Source organism: Diceros bicornis, unplaced genomic scaffold (assembly GCF_020826845.1).
Source record: "Diceros bicornis minor isolate mBicDic1 unplaced genomic scaffold, mDicBic1.mat.cur scaffold_877_ctg1, whole genome shotgun sequence".
Taxonomy (NCBI): domain Eukaryota; kingdom Metazoa; phylum Chordata; class Mammalia; order Perissodactyla; family Rhinocerotidae; genus Diceros; species Diceros bicornis.
Window position 1 is genome coordinate 35,001 of NW_026691758.1, and position 13,801 is coordinate 48,801.

Below are 13,801 nucleotides of genomic sequence, written 5' to 3' on the forward strand. Positions count from 1 at the left end.
CGCGCGGAGAAGGAGGGGCAGCAGCTGGGGGATCCGGGAACCCCAAAGGCACCCTCTCGGATCGCTAGAGAAGGCTTTCTCGCCGAGGGCGCGTCGCACCCACCCATCGTCCCCCGTCGGGACCGCGAGGGCACTCCTGGGTGCCGGGGCTATGCGGGGGTCTGCGGTATGGGTAAGCATGGGGCAAATCCGAGCGTTCGCGGTCAGGGCCACGAGCCCGCGCTTCCACGGGCTCCTCCTCTCGTCTGACATCACGGGGCTCATCGAAGCTTTACGGGGCACCCGCGACGCCTGGAACTCAGAGCTTCCGTCAGGTGAAACCGACAAAGAAGCAGAGAGCCCAAAGGAGGTGCCAGCCAACCGGCACTCCTCAAAAGACAGCCAGCGCCATGCCGCTGGCTCGGCCCGCCGAGATCGCTCAACGCACCCGCGTGCCAGCCCCAGCGACGGAGGACACACGGCGTGCACCCAGCCAGTCAGTCTCCACGCGGCAGGCCGGTGGGACGACGAGGCACCCGCCCCCGCGAGGGGAAACGGGCATGCCTCCCCTACCGACTGGACCCCCGTCTCGCCTCAGACACACCATCGTAGCGGTGACCCGAAGGGGTCGCTGGAAACGGGAAACGACACCACCGCTCGGCCTCAGGCACCTGACGGACGACCTGGAGCGCTCCAGGGGCACCACCAAGGACCGGGCGACACACACCCACACACCCGGGGGAGCGTGTGGTGCGGCGGCGGCACGGCCCACCCCACCTCGGGGAGGCCCACTCGCCAGACGCGGCCGAGAGGCCACACGGAGTGTCCACTGCGTCACAAAGACCTCGGCCCCACCGACGCCACAAGGCAGAGGGCGGGAGAGCGAGGTCGGGCCGGGTTCCGCACCCCTGCCTTCCACACACCACCGACGGGCGGGGAGGAGAGGCGAGGGACCCGTGGGCAGAGCGAGAAGAGCGGGCCCGTTTGACACAAACGCCCGTCCCTCGCCTGGCACGGCTTAGGCCCGGCCCAGGAGAGCGCGACATCACCACATCGATCACCGCGGCGCGACACGCCTCACGGAGACAACGACAAGCACAGCGACAGTCACCGAGGGAGAGACTGCCTCAGCCTCACGGCTTCCCCCCCCACCCCGGAGTCGTGCAGCAGCGGGCCACGACCCCAGGAGGTGAACGCCTGACACGCGGTGGCGCGGGAGCCCGAGGCGTGGGGTAGTCGCGACCGCACCGGGGTTGCCTGCGGCGGGGAGCGCACCGGGTAGAGGACCCGCGCCACCTCCCCCGCCGCCCTCGGGTGCTGGAGACCGGAGGCGGCACCGCGGATCGGGACACCTGGGACGCACAGGAGCCGGCGCGCAGGCCCAGCCCAGGCGGGCGGGCTCAAGTGGCAGGGGCAGAACCGGGCCTCCACCCCACGGTCACAGCCCGGAGCCCCGCCACGCGCGTCCAGAGGCCCAACGACTCCCAGGCGACAAACGTCCGGAGACAGCGTGTCAGCACCTATCTGGCAGCGAAAAACGACCATTTCGGGCGAAAGAATGGCCGCACCAGGCGACGGGGCCCACCCACGGATCACGGCGGCACCCCTTGGATCACGGGCCCGGTCACCAGGCCCCCGGCACCACCCCATCGCCACCAGCCCCGGAGCCCCCGCGACCATCTGGTCGACCCCGGAAGTGCGGCGGCAGAGGGGGCGCGGGGGCACGCGGGACCCGCGCCCGGCCGGGTACACCCTCGCCGTCTCGCCCTCGAGGGCAGGCGGCCGGTCCATCCTCCTCTCCGGGGCAGGACTTGGGGAAAAAAAAGATTCCTCAGAGGCGCCCCAGGCGACCGGGCCCCACACGGGCAGGCCGGCGTCCGTCCACGTGCCCCCCTACCCCACCCGGGGCTCCACCTGCCTCTCGAGCCGGTCCCCACCTCCGGACCCAGAGGCTTTCGGAAAACTTGGCGATAGAAATCCAGCGCGACGACCCGGACCCACGCGGTCACGTGTCCGGGACGGGGACGCCCTCTCCCCGGCCCACCCTCGAGGGCGGGGGCCGGTCCGCGCTCTCCTCCGGAGCGGGACTTGAAAAACATCCCTCGGAGTCGCCTCCGACGACCGGGCCGCCACCACGGACGGCCCGGGCCGGTCGGTCCCCACCGCCAGAGCGGGACTCGGAAAACGCGGTGAGAAAAGTCGAGTCCGACGACCCGGAGCCACCCGTGCCCGCGGCCGAGCCGCCGCGGTCTCGCCCTCCACGGGCCTCCCCGCAAGGCCCGGGCCGGTCCCCGACCTCCGGAGCGGGGCGCGAGCAAGAAACCGGTGACACGGAGGGCCCGACGACCCGGGCCGCACGGGGAACGCCAGCCGGGCTCGGGAACTCCCCCCCCACCTCGCCGGCCCCGGTCGGTCCCCGAGGGTCGCAGTGGCACCGGCGTCTGCTGGTCGACCCGTCCGGGCGGCCCCGCACACCCGCCGGCCTCGAGGAGCGCGGCGACAGCCACCCCCCCACACTCTCCTGCACGTCCAATCTCCGCCCGGCGGACGACGCGCCCGCGCCCCAGCACGACCGGGACCGATCCCGCCACTGCCACCGGCCTCCCGGAACTCCGCCTCGGTCACCGCGGCCAAGTCACCTCCCTTGCCGAGGTCGCCGGAGCTCCGGAGGACAGAAACGATATAAAAGCGGCCGCCAGGTGGCACCGGACAACCGGCGCGAACGTCAGCGGGACGGATCCGGATCCCTGGCCGGCCGGGGCGCGCAGCCGGGCCGCCTGGCGGCCCGACCCCGTCCCGACCCACCCCGGGTCCCATCTCCCGGCCCGGCGCGGCCAGGGGGCATCCGCCTCGGGGCTCCCAGCCGGCACGGCGCGACCCCGGCCGCCGGAGAGGGACTCGGAAAACGTGTGTGCTTCGGGCGCTCGCCCGTGAGGGGACGGGGAACATTCCCTCAGAGACGCCAGCAGGGGCGCCGGGACTGCCGGCACCGGCTGGCTTCCCGGGGTGGCCCCGAGCGCTTCCCGGGCTCCCGGGAGGACTCAGGGAAACGCGGCGGGCGGGGCACCGCCAAAACGAAACCGGGCGAGTCGTCAGAGGACGACGACGACAGGGGAACGACGGAGCAACTGTCCGCATCCCGTCACTTCCAACCCGCGACGGCTTCCCAAGGCAGGCAGGCAAAGCCCAGAGGCCGCCGGGGAAACGACGGCGACGCCTGACCGCACGGAGGTTGAAGAGACACAAACGTGTCTCCCTCCGCGCGGGCCGCGACACAGTCCCGAGACAGCGCGCGGGGCTGGGGAGCGTGGGTGCAAATGCACCAGTGGCGACCAGAATATCGATGTCAGCGGTCCTTACCGTCGTGACAAGCGAGCAGACCCACAGAAAGTGGTGGGGGGTGGGGGAAGAGACTTCACAGCCATCCGCTCAACAGATCAGGTTCCAGTACGTCCGTACAAGGCCACGCTGCGAGTGTGTGTGTGTGCGTCTGCACGTGCGTGTGTTTGAGATGAGATACCTGTTGAACTGTTCCCTGAAACTAGAAAACGAAGAAAGGTGTAGATCTTTTGCCGGTTAAAAATAATAACATTAATTGTTTCACGAAGAAAGTTGTAGATCTTTTGCCGGTTAAAAATAATAACATTAATTGTTTCACGAAGAAAGTTGTAGATCTTTTGCCGGTTAAAAATAATAACATTAATTGTTTCACAGAACCGGCCAAACCTGCCAAAACTGAATTTTGGCCATCATGCAAAAGCAACCCACGGGAGTAAAAAGATGGCCTCTCCATCAAATGGGAGTAGGGCGACTGAACATCCACAGGCAAGCAAGCAAACACACAAAAGACCCTTGACCGGGCGGGCCTCGTGGCTTAGCGGTTAAGTGTGCGCGCTCCGCTACTGGCGGCCCGGGTTCGGATCCCGGGCGCGCACCGACGCACCGCTTCTCCGGCCATGCTGGGGCCGCATCCCACGTACGGCAACTAGAAGGACGTGCAGCTATGACATACAACTATCCACTGGGGCTTTGGGGGAAAAATAAATAAAGTTATTTTTTAAAAAAACTTTACTTTTTATACCGTCTTTACTGAAAACACCCTTCTTCCTTTTCCTTGAATATGAAGGTGTTTCCCTTATTAATTTTTAGTAGCTTTAGTCACATATACATATTTTTGTGTGTGTGTGAGGAAGATCAGCCCTGAGCTAACATCCATGCCAATCCTCCTCTTTTTGCTGAGGAAGACTGGCCCTGAGCTAACATCCGTGCCCATCTTCCTCCACTTTATGTGGGATGCCGCCACAGCATGGCCTGACAAGCCGTGCGTCGGTGTGCGCCCGGGATCTGAACCCGGGCCGCCAGCAGCGGAGCGGGAGCACTTAACCGCTACGCCACAGGGCCGGCCCCCTAATCACATACATTAATTAGAATTTTTAGGGGACCGCCCAGCCCAGTGACGTAGCAGTTAAGTTCGCATGCTCCACCTCAGTGGCCCAGGGTTCACTGGTTCGGATCACGGGCTCAGACACACACACCACTCTTAAAGCCGTGCTGAGGTGGCATCCCACATAGAGTCACTAGAAGAATGGACAAGTATGACATACAACTATCTACTGGGGCTTTGGGGAGAAAAGAAAGGAAAATAGGAGGAAGATTGTTAATAGATGTTAGCTCAGGGCCTCAATATGTGTCACAAACATGTGGAAACTAAACAACGGGCTACTGAACAACTGTTGGATCAATGAGGAAATCACAGGAGAAATCAGAAAACGTTGGGCCAGCCATGACGGCCTAGGGGTTACAGTTTGGTGCACTCCACTTCGGCAACCCAGGTTCGGTTCCCAGGCGTGGAACCACGCCACTCCTTGGTCAGTAGTCATGCCGTGGTGGTGGCTCTCGTAGAAGAACTAGAAGGACTTACAACTAGAATAGACAACTATGTATCAGGGCTTTGGGGAGGAAGTAAATAAAAAGAGGAAGATGAGCAACAGATGTTAGCTCAGGGCAAATGTTTCCCAGGCCCCCCCCCCAAAAAAAATAGTAATCCCTCACTAGAGTTAAAAAAATATACCTAGAGACAAATCAAAATGAAAACACAACATACCAAAACTTATGGGCTGCAGCAAAAGCAGCGCTAAGAGGGAAATGAATAGAAAAACAGGCCTACCTCAACAAACAAGAAAAATCTCAAATAAACAAGCTTGCCCTATACCTAAAGGAACTAGAAAAAGACCAAACAAAGCCCAAAGTCAGTAGAAGGAAGGAAATAATAAAAATCACAGCAGACATTAATGAAATAGAGACTAAAAAAATACATACATAAAATAGAAAGGAAACTAAGATCCAGTTCTTTGAGAAGATAAACAAAATGGGCAAACCCTCAGCCAGAATCACTGAGAAAAAAAGAGAGAAGACTGAAATAGATAAAATCAGAAAGGAAAGAAGAGAAGTTACAACAGACACCACAGGAATGCAAAGGATTATAAGAGACTGTTATGAAAAGCTATACGCCCACAGACAGGATGATAACCTAGAAGAAATGGATAAGTTCTTAGAATCCTGCGACCTCCCAAAACTGAATCAAGAAGAAAGAGAGAGGGCCCGCCCGGTGACGTAGCGGTTAAGTTCACCCATTCCGCTGTGGTGGCCCAGGTTCCCTGGTTCGGATCCTGGGTGTGGACCTACTCACCGCTCATGAAGCCATGCTGAGGTGGCGTCCCACATAGAAGAGCTACAACTCTACAACTATGATACAGAGCTATGTAGTGGGGCTTTGGGGAGAAAAAAGAGGAAGATTGGCAACAGATGTTATCGCAGGGCCAATCTTCCTCCAGAAGAAGGAGGAGGAGGAGGAGGAGGAGGAGGAGGAGGAGGAGGAGGAGGAGAAGAAGAAGAAGAAGAAGAAGAAGAAGAAGAAGAAGAAGAAGAAGAAGAAGAAGAAGAAGAGAGAATCTGAATAGACCAATCACAAGTAAAGAGATTGAAACGGTAATCAAAAACCTCTCAGAAAAGAAAAGTCCAGAGCAAGACAGCTCCCCTGGTGAGTTCTACCAAACATCCAAATAAGACTCAATATCTGCCCTTCTCAAATTCTTCCAAAAAATTAAAGAGGAGGGGAAGCTTCCTAACTCATTCTACGAGGCCAATATTACTCTGACATCCGAACCGGACAAGGACAGCATAGAACAAGAAAAATACAGGCCAATATCACTGATGAACATCGATGCAAAAATCCTCAGGGAAATATTAACGACTCGAATACAACACATCCCAAGGATCATCCACCACGACCCAGCGGGATTTATTCCAGGCATGTGGGGATGGTTCCACGTCCACAAATCAATCAAGGTGAACACACCACGTTAACAAAATGAGGAATAAAAACCACGTGACCATCTCAATAGAGGCAGAGGAAGCATTGGACAAGATCCAACATCCATTTATGATAGAAACTCTCGAGAAAATGGGCATGGAAGGAAAGTACCTCAACAGAATGAAGGCCACACATGGCAAACCCACAGCCCAACCTCATACTCAACGGAGAAAAACTGAAAGCCATTCCTCTGAGAACGTGAACAAGACAAGGATGCCAGCTCTCACCACTCTTATTCGGCATACTCCTGGAAGTCTGAGCCAGATCGATGAGGCAAGAAAAGGAAATAAAAGGGATCCAAGTCGGACAGGCAGAAGTGAAACTCTCACTATTGGCGGGTGACACGATTCTCTATATAGAAAACCCTCAGGAATCCACCGAAAACCTCCTGGAAATAATCAACAAATACAGTCGAGTTGCAAGATACAAATCAACAGACAGAAATCAGTTACATTTCGACACACTAACGACAAACTAGTGGAAAGTGAAGTTGAGAATACACTCCCATTTACAATCACCGCACAAAGAAGAAAATAGCAAGGAATAGACTTTACCGAGGAGGTGAAAGACCTATACGCTGAAAACTGTAAGACGTTACCGAGAGAAATCGAAGAAGAAAGAGATGGAAAGATGTTCCATGCTCGTGGATTGGAAGAGTAAACATCGTTAACGAGGTCCGTTTGTACAGAATTCTCTCATCCTCAACTTCCCGACCTTGCCAATAAGATAAGAACGTCACTCTCCTCCTGGGATAGAGAGGACATCTTCCTCGGGGTGTGTGTGTGGAGGGGAGGGTGGTTGGTTGGTTGGTTGACCGACCTCCTGCTTCCAGGAAGCAAAGAAGGAGGGTCAGTCAGCACTCCATTCTTGCACCTGCTCCCTGATGGGGGTAAGGTTTTGCTCGTTTGTTGTTGTCGTCCTCTTTAAAAGCGTCTGTGTGTAGCTCAAAACAATACCCCAGCGTCCTTTCCGTCTCAGTGTTTGACCCGAGGTTTCAGCTTTTGACAGGAGGAGGGACACGTTTTTCTGGGGCACTCATTTTTATGACACGATGGTGTGGGTGAAGAAGGATAAGATGGGCGGGGGTGGGCCCGTGCCTTTTCTTTTCGCACGTGGTGGGGAGACGACTCGGCTCTTGCCAGACGGGATCTCATTTCCCCGTGAACCATCGGGCGGGCTATCAGGGGTAAAGAGGGAGAGCAAAGGTTTGAAGGACGTGGAGAAGATGTGTTCCAGATGCCAGGGTCTCCGGATTTCACCGGAGGCACACGAAAGTCACTGATTTCTGGACCACGTTTACGGCCGATGTCACGCGTAGGTCATTTTGAAACGAGGAGGCTACCGTCTGAGCCAATTTGGATATCGTCTCCAGCTCCCCCGAGCGGTGGAGCTGTGCGAGTCTAAGATGGGGCACATCCAGGGAGAGAATTGTGCCAGGGAAAGGGAGGCAGCAGTAAGTCATCGAGGATAAGGTCTTTAGAGGAGACTGACTCTTCTCAAGTGGATGAGGTAGCAGGAGATTTTTGTTTCATGGGTGTTAGCTATACGGGTTGGGAGGGAGCCGGGGGAGGGGCGGGGGCTTGTGGTGGTGGGGACACGGGTGGTGTTTATGTCCTGGTTAAGGTGAAAACACTCTTCAAGTGGAGATTTTTGTGCAAGGGTCCGGTCTGGCAGGACGGGAGGGTGCGGGGTGGGTCCATTTAGCACGAAATCAGAAGAATCTGTAGCAGTAGTCCAGCCTCAGGCCTTTTGAGAAATAGGCAGAGAGGGGAGTTGAGCTTCATTCGTCACGGCAACCGGGACCTCAGGAGTAACAACTTCCATGTAAGAAGTAAAACTAGAACATGCTGTAGGAGGAAGAATTCTAAGAGAAAGAATTGGGGGTACAGGGCCAGCAAAGAGATTTTAAGACTTGACCTCAGAAGCGTGATCCATAAAAAGAAATGGAGACATTGGAAATCATCAAAATTAAACTCCTAGGTTCTGTGAAACACCCTCTTAAGAGGACGAAACGACCAAGGACAGAGTCTGGGGGCAGAAAATCTGTGCAAACCACACCTCTGATTGGAATTTGTAAAGAACCCTCAAATGCAGTAGCAGTATCTTGGGAAAAAAAAAATCCAAATACACAATAAACAAAAAGACAGAGCAGGCATCTCACATGGAGAGGAGGAGATAACCGATGAATTTACAAATCTGCACGTGAAAAGATGTGAGCCGTTTCCTGGAGATGCAAATGAGAATCGGAGTGAGATATCCTCGGGACACATTTGTCAGAATGCCTTCAGCAAAATACGAGAACAGTATCAAACTGCTAGCGAGGTCGCGGACGGACAGGCCGAGTCACTCACTCACGCCTCCCTGGTGGTGATGTAAAGTGGCATGGCCACTGCGGAAAACAGCGTGGGGTTTCCAAGACTCACCAGCAACAACGACAAGAAAAAAACGACGACAGAAAATTGCAACCTCTAAGCCCTCGGAACGTCCTGCCTCCTAAGAGTGTCTTTGTTTAGCTGGGGCCTTGGGTGGTTGAGGGCCCCAGTGTGATTTCTGGCGCGGGGTCGGGGGGGGTGGGGGGCGTGGGGGGGTGGGGGGGGCTCGGGCCGTGCGGTCTCAGGTGGAGCTCCAGGAAGTCAGCTTCGTGGAGCCCTGTGAGTCCTTCTGGGGAGGCAGGCATCAAGCTCAAGGGTGCTCTGGAGGACACCACGCCCGAGCGGCCCGAGAACTTTCATGTTCATTCACGAAAAATCCTGGACACGAATGTTCTCAGCAGCTCTGTTCATCACAGCCCCGGATGGGAAACCACACAGATGTCTGATAAATAAATGGCAAGCAATAGGATATACTGGAGTATATGAGGAAGCCATTTGGTGTAAAACGAATTCAGCCTGACCTTGTTTTTCCAAAAGGGCCAGATGTGGCCTTTGAGCATAGATTGTCTATCTGCTTTAGGCATTTACTAGGCCACAAAGACAAGAATAAATGCCCTTAAGCTAAAGTAACTTCCCCCACATCAGCATTTCCTGGAGGGTAAGCCTCTCTCTCTCTAGGCTAAGGATTGATTGCTGACCCGCTGTGACCACCCAGCTGGGGACCACAGACCTGCTCTCTGCAGTGTTCATCAATTGCTGTGTGAATCGCTGTGCCGGGTAGGCAGGCCCGGCAGGCAGGCCGGGCAATCTCGTGAGTGCTGTAAAAGGGACATTCCAATCCTGTGCGATAGACACTCTGACGGTATATAACCACGCGGTACACCCCACTTCTTTGGCGCCCTTCCTTCCTTGGGGAAGGAAGGCCCTGGGCTATGTGGTCCTCAAATTTGGCTCATAATAAACTCACCCCAATTCTGATTTATAGATTGGTTATGGATTACTTGCGTCAACCTGTCCTTCAACAGTCCCCCTCCCTTGCCTATGTCGCCGGAGCTCCGGAGCACAGAAACTATATAAAAGCGGCCGCTAGATGGCACCGGACAATCAGCACAAACGTCCCCGGGAGGGAGGGAGGGATCCGGAGCGCGGGCCCGCGAGAGTGCACAGCCTCCGCCCACCGCCCCGATCGTGTCCTGGCCCACCTCGGATCATGACTCTCACCCTGGGGCGGCCGGGAGGGCGTCCCGCGAGGCCCCCGGGCGTCCACCTCGGAGGTCCCAGCCGGCACGGCACAACCCCGGGCGCAGAAGGAGGACTTGGAAAGCTGAGGGGGAGGGGCAGTTGCTGGGAAGGAGACAGACTCCCCACACCACTCCCGGGCCGGGCCTGGGCCGGGCCGGGCCGGCTGGCTGATGCAGACGTGGAAAATTCCCTCGGAGACACCAGCAGGGGGGCTGGGGCTGCCGGCACCTGCTTCCCGGAGTGGCCTGAGTGCTTCCCTGGCTCCCGGGAGGGCTTCGGAAAACGTGGCGGGCGGGGACTGTCAAACCGAAACCACGCAGGCCTCGTCAGAGGACGACAACAATGACAGAGGAAGAACGGAGGAATTGTTTGTACCCTGTCACTTCCAGGCCACAAGGTCTTTCTAAGGCGGACAGACAAATCCCAGAGGCCACTGAGGAAATGACTGATACACTTGACCACAGCAAAGTTTAAAAGACAAAATGTGTCTCTGCACGGGCCACAAAAAAAGGTCCAAAGACAACACACAGGGGTGGGGAGCATGGGTGCAAATGCATGAGTGAGTGGGGATAAGAATACTGATTTCAGCAGTCCTTACCATCACGACAAACAAGCAAACCCACAAAAATGGTAGGGGGTAGGAGGCAGAGACTTCACAGCCATCCACTCAAGAAATCAAGTTCCAGTACATCCGTACAAGGCCACGCTGAGAGTGCGTGTGTGTGTGTGTGTGTGTGTGTGTGTGTGTGTGTTTGAAATGAGGTAAATGTTGACGTTGAACCGTTCCATGAAAGTACAAAAAAATATTTGTAGATCTTCTGCCATTAAATTTTTTTTTTTAACAGTGCACTTATTTCCCTCAAAAAAGAAAGGAAAAGAAGATTATGAAAGGCCAAACAGAGGGGCCGGCCAGGTGTCGTAGCGGTGATGTTCACACACTCTGCTTCAGCGGCCCAGGGTTCACCCGTTTGGATCCTGGGCACAGACAGACCTACTCAGCGATCATCAAGCCACGCTGAGGCAGTGTCCCACATAGAGCAACTAAAAGGAGGTATAACTATGACATACATACAACTATCTACTGGGGCTCCGGGGAGAAAAAAGAGAGGAAAAAAGGAGGAAGGTTGGTAATAGATGTTAGCTCAGGGCCTCAGTACGCGTCACAAACATGTGGAAACTAAACAACGGGCTACTGAACAGCTATTGGATCAATGGAGAAATCAAAAAAATATCGGGCCAGCTCTGATGGCCTAGGGGTTAAAGTTTGGTGCGCTCCACTTCGGCAGGCAGCTCAGGTTCCGTTCCCAGGCCGTGGAACCACGCCGCTTCTCAGTCAGTAGTCACGCTGCGGTGGTGGGCTCACACAGAAGAACTAGAAGGACTTACAACTAGAATATATGTGGCAGGGCTTTGGGGAGAAAAAAAATAAAAAGAGGAAGATTGGCAACAGATGTCAGCTCAGGGCCTACCCCGCCCCCCCGCCAAAAAAAGAAAATTAAAGATTAAAAAAACATTTGAAAAGGCAAACAGAGAGAGTAAAACGGGGTAAACAGCCAAAACCTTAGTCCTCTGCATACAGAGGCCTCTTCCTTTTTGAGCCTAGGAAAGTATTTTGACTAAACATAGAATTCCTGTCCTTGGTGTAGATTCACTCAAAGGTAAAGCAAAACCTGATACAATTTCCTTAACAAGAGCAGACTGGAAGTTAGAGAAGACTATGCTTTTAAGAAAGAGGAAACCAAATTCTAATTTTGCACCAGCTTACTTCTGATACTAAAACTCAGTTACCGAATCAAATCCATTTCCATCTTAACCAACTTGACCACACACAAAACTTTTTCCTCAGAGTTGTTTTTTCCCCACACACTTTTCACAGGCTTTTTAAAGAAACAAGAATGGCTATTTTTTATACCGTCTTCACTGAAAACATCCATCTTCCTTTCCATGAAGACAAAGACGTTTCCCTTATTAATTGTTAGTAGCTTCAGTCACATATATTAGTTAGAACTTTTAGAGGCCGGCCCAGTGGCGTAGCGGTTAAGTTTGCGTGCTCCGCCTCAGCTGCCGGGGGTCCACCGGTTCAGATCTTGGGCTCGGGCCTACGCACAGCTCATCAAGCCATGCTGAGGCGGCATCTCACATAGAGCAACTGGAAGGACGTACAACTATGACATACAACGATCTACTGCGGCTCTGGGGAGGAAAAAAATAAAAGGAAAAAAGGAGGAAGATGGGCAATAGATGTTAGCTCAGGGCCGATGTCCCAGATAATTTAATTAATTGATTGATCGATTGATTGATGGCTTCATTAAAGAATTTATAACGCCTAGAAACCTTAATTTTTAGTGAGAACTAAGAGGTAAGCAACTGTGAACTGTTTTGTCCGTTAGCATTTTGTGGCTTGGCAAATCCTATGAACACTTTATAATTTTTAGAAACATGTCATTTCATAGCATACTCTTCATAAAGCACAAGACATGTTTATTAATAGTCCCAAACATCTTTTAGTTTCTCTGTCCTCAGAAGCCAACAGTGGATAAACCTATATTTAGTCGTTAAGGTCTAATATTTTATCCTATTTGGAAACGATCTAGCTATTCAATTAATGTTTTTTTTTAAAGATTTTATTTATTTATTTTTCCCCCAACGCCCCAGTAGCTAGCTGTCTGTCATAGCTGCACATCCTCCTAGTTGCTGTATGTGGGACCCGGCCTCAGCGTGGCCGGAGAAGCGGTGCGTCGGTGCGATCCCGGGATCCGAACCCGGGCCGCCAGCAGCGGAGGCGCGCGCACTTAACCGCTAAGCGCGGGGCTGGCCCTTCAATTAATGTTTTATCCCTTAATTTCACGTAGCCAAACATCCAGGTTTCAAGCTACCAAAGAGATTTTGGAAGTTGTTTTAAGTACACATGCCAGGGCCGGCCCCGTGGCTTAGCGGTTAAGTGCGCCGCGCTCCGCTGCTGGCGGCCCGGGTTCGGATCCCGGGGCGCGCACCGACGCACCGCTTCTCCGGCCACGCTGAGGCCACGTCCCACATACAGCAACTAGAAGGATGTGCAGCTGTGACAGACAACTATCTACTGGGGCTTTGGGTGAAAAAAAAAGGAGGAGGATTGGCACTAGATGTTAGCTCAGAGCCGGTCTTCCTCAGTAAAAAAAAAAAAAAAAAAGAGGAAGACAAGCATGGATGTTAGCTCAGGGCTGATCTTCCTCACACACACACACACACACACACAAAATAAGTACACATGCCATAAAATGTAACTCCTGCTAAAAGTTTATCAGAGTGACGTCAGCATCATGGTGGCATGAGTTGTTCCCTTCGCCTCTCCCCTCTAAGGTACAACCAAACAGACGTCTACTGACCGACACAGGGATTCCCTACACAGCACAACAAGATGCTGAGAGATCCATGCGGCTGTAGGGGAGGAAGGCAAACCCTCTACCGTCTTTAGGTCCTTCTGGCTGGGCTACAAATTAAATCGACACGAGATGGAGTAACAGGAGAAATCAAACAAAGCTTTAGAACGTGTATACACGGGAGAGACTCAGGAAAAGGGAACAACTCACCAACACGGCCGAGCTGCCAGTTTAAATATTATCTTCAGCTTTAGCTTTTTAGACAGAGGAGGACCTTGGGGGTAGTGGTTTGGGATTTCAAAGAGGAGGAAGGCAATTTACACGGCGTTGGAAACGTAAATGGGCCAACTACAGACAAGGTGAGCTGAGACACATGTTTTACATGACATTAAAGTTATGTGATGGCATTAGTCCATCCCTGGAATAGCCCCTTCTATTTTAAATTCTTTTAGGCAGTTGGGGGGAGGTCAGAGTTC